The 3286-nt window shown below is 44.3% G+C and overlaps 1 non-coding gene across 1 annotated transcript; it reads left to right on the top strand.

The window, feature by feature from the left end:
• Window positions 1-1015: 1015 nt before the first annotated feature.
• On the top strand, window positions 1016-1090 carry Trnas-cga. Its single transcript has one exon. It is a non-coding gene; the product is annotated as a tRNA-Ser (tRNA).
• The last annotated feature ends 2196 nt before the right edge of the window (window positions 1091-3286 follow it).

Here is a 3286-nt window from a genome sequence, read left to right as displayed (position 1 = left end):
TGCACCATGGGATGGATTTTATTAGCCACAATGGTCACATAATGCTTCGCAGTAATGTGTCAGTAGCGTAATGTGTCTGTACGTTGAGGCCCATGGAGCACCACGATTTGGCTGCCCACATTATAAACTGAACCCTGCCCTGTTTCACTCTCGGCAACAAGCAGTCTATAACGTAAGGTTGCGATGGCGTACGCCAGACGTAAACTAGGCAAGAAGTTGGAAACAAGACTCATCCGAGCAAATGACAATTCTTCCACTACTCCACAGTAGAGATTTTATGCCTTCGTCACCCTATTTTCCTTTTACGGATGTTTGCATCACTAATGAGTGATTTTGGAATTCCAACACACCCTGCAATTCCTTTCTTCTGGAGCTTCTTTCGTGTTGTTTTGGTGCTGACAGGGCCCGCGCGAGCAATATTCAGTTCTGCCACGACTTCTGCAGCAGTCGTTCTCTTATTTTCGGCACAATCCTCTTCAATGGCCGTCCGTCACGTCCACTCGACACACTCACTTTATAAGTAGGCTGTTTATGTGTTTGTATGTTGGTAGCGTTATGTAGCGCTCTGCATTAAATCTCTGACAGCGCTGTACGCACTCTGTAAAGAGACTCCCTGCGGCTGGTCGGACTTGCAGCTGGAGGGAGGGGAACAGCCAGCAGTGATGGAAGTTGGGAGTGAGTAGTCATCAGTGATGGAGGTTAGAGACTAATAATTAGCAGTGTTGGAGGTTTGCAGTATTAGCGCGAGCGGACGATCTGCACGTGTCCGACTTGGAGATTGAATATTATTCATGATTACGTAATGTCACGGACGATTATATATATTTTTTGAAGAGGATTTCACTTTATTAAGGTAAAAAATACATTGTTTGCTTTCAAACAAAATCTTTCCTGAATGAGATTTTCACTCTGCAGCGGAGTGTGCGCTGATATGAAACTTCCTGGCAGATTAAAACTGTGTGCCCGACCGAGAGGTACTGGCAGAAGTAAGGCTGTGAGGACCGGACGAGAGTCGTGCTTCGGTAGCTCAGTTGGTAGAGCGCTTGCCCGCGAAAGGCAAAGGTCCCGAGTTCGAGTCTCGGTCGGGCACACAGTTTTAATCTGCCAGGAAGTTTCAAAATCTTTCCTTTTCTAACCACATGCCTATTAGTAGTTAAAGCCTTCAGTAGTTAGAATCTTTTATTTAGCTGGCAGTATTGGTGCATGTGGCATTCCTGTAGTTTGGGTAATGCAGATTTTTGTGAGGTAAGACACCTATGAAATCTATAGGTTATTGTCAGGATTTCCTCTAATTCAGGGCCATTCTTTTGTATCAATTATTTGAAGTCAGGTTATCATTTTTGAGCAGTCAGATTGAATTGCGCTAGAATATTGTGGGTCAGTGTTGAGATGATAAAGAATAGTAAAGAGACAGTATAGTCAATTTCACTCAGCAATATATGCAGAAAATTTAAATAAAGAAGTTTCAGCTTTCGTCCGCATTGTGACTCGGCAGACGATGCTTTTCCGGTTTGCCTGTGCGAGTTGTAATCTTCCCTATGGTGTCTCTTGAAACACCAAATAATTCGGCTACCTCGGTTACAAAAGCACAAACAATTTGCCCACTTTCCAGTTTACTTATCTCGGATGTAATGCGCTCGCAGCTACAGGCAAGATTGTTCTCACCGCGGCTGACGCTTGCAGTGTATTGCCGACAGTGGACAGGTGCCGTTGATGGTCAAATACAACAGCTCAACCTGCAGGATTGCCTAGCATCTGCGTATATGTCCAAGCAAGGTTCTGTAGCGGTGATTCCATATTTTCTGTCGAACCACTGTATTTATTTTGACCACCGGAAATAACATACTGTCCAGAAGCAAAACGAATAGGAAAGTGAATCGAGAAAATGTTGTCTAGCTATCCAGAGGACATTAACCAGCAAGCCTGCGTTTCCATTCACCTTCTTCCTTACGAAATTATGAACAGCAGTCAAAGTGTGTGGTGTAAAACCGCGGTAGGTAGCATGCAGCCGCTCTTCGCCTCAGGAACGCAGTTTGCTTTCAGAGCACATCGAATAAAAGGCTCTGTTGGTCGGTCACACCTCTAACTGCTGTTTATGGTGGACTTCAGTGCGGATGGTGTGGGAGTTTAATCACTTGATGCTCATTATGTAGTGGACATCTCCACAGAGTTTGATAACTGCTACATTGGTGCTTCGGGGTGCAACAATTTCCGTTTCTGGCGGTGTATGAAATGTAGTTTCACTGGATTTTAGCAAACGCTGGCCGGCAAATAGCACTTAAATCCGTCTTTATATTTACCTAATTAGCTTTGGTGGTTTCAATGAAGCAAGTAAAGTAAGGTATTTAACTGCTTTGAACAACACAGTGCTTTACCAGACTTCGTCCTACGTTATGGGACCATTGCTTTTCACAATATATATAAATGACCCAGTAGATAGTGTCGGGAATTCCATGCGGCTTTTGGCGGATGATGCTGTAGTATACAGAGAAGTTGCAGCATTAGAGAATTGTAGCGAAATGCAGGAAGATTTGCAGCGGATAGACACTTGGTGCAGGGAGTAGCAACTGGTCCTTAACATAGACAAATGTAATGTATTGAGAATACATAGAAAGAAGGATCCTTTATTGTATGATTATATGATAGCGGAACAAACACTGGTAGCAGTTACTTCTGTAAAATATCTGGGAGTATGCGTACGGAACGATTTGAAGTGGAATGATGATATAAAATTAATTGTTGGTAAGGTGGGTGCCAGGTTGAGATTCATTGGGAGAGTCCTTAGAAAGTGTAGTCTATCAACAAAGGAGGTGGCTTACAAAACACTCGTTCGACCTATACTTGAGTATTGCTCATCAGTGTGGGATCCGTACCAGGTCGGGTTGACGGAGGAGATAGAGAAGATCCCAAGAAGAGCGGCGCGTTTCGTCACAGGGTTATTTGGTAAGCGTGATAGCGTTACGGAGATGTTTAATAAACTCAAGTGGCAGACTCTGCAAGAGAGGCGCTCTGCATCGCGGTGTAGCTTGCTGTCCAGGTTTCGAGAGGGTGTGTTTCTGGATGAGGTATCGAATATATTGCTTCCCCCTACTTATACCTCCCGAGGAGATCACGAATGTAAAATTAGAAAGATTCGAGCGCACACGGAGGCTTTCCGGATGTCGTTCTTTCCGTGAACCATACGCGACTGGAACAGGAAAGGGAGGTAATGACAGTGGCACGTAAAGTACCCTCCGCCACACACATTGGGTGGCTTGCGGAGTATAAATGTAGATGTAGATGTAGA

Source organism: Schistocerca americana, chromosome 4, assembly GCF_021461395.2.
Source record: "Schistocerca americana isolate TAMUIC-IGC-003095 chromosome 4, iqSchAmer2.1, whole genome shotgun sequence".
Classification (NCBI taxonomy): Eukaryota; Metazoa; Arthropoda; class Insecta; order Orthoptera; family Acrididae; genus Schistocerca; species Schistocerca americana.
The sequence above is the reverse complement of the archived record's forward strand: the minus strand, read 5'-3'. Positions and strand labels throughout refer to the sequence as shown.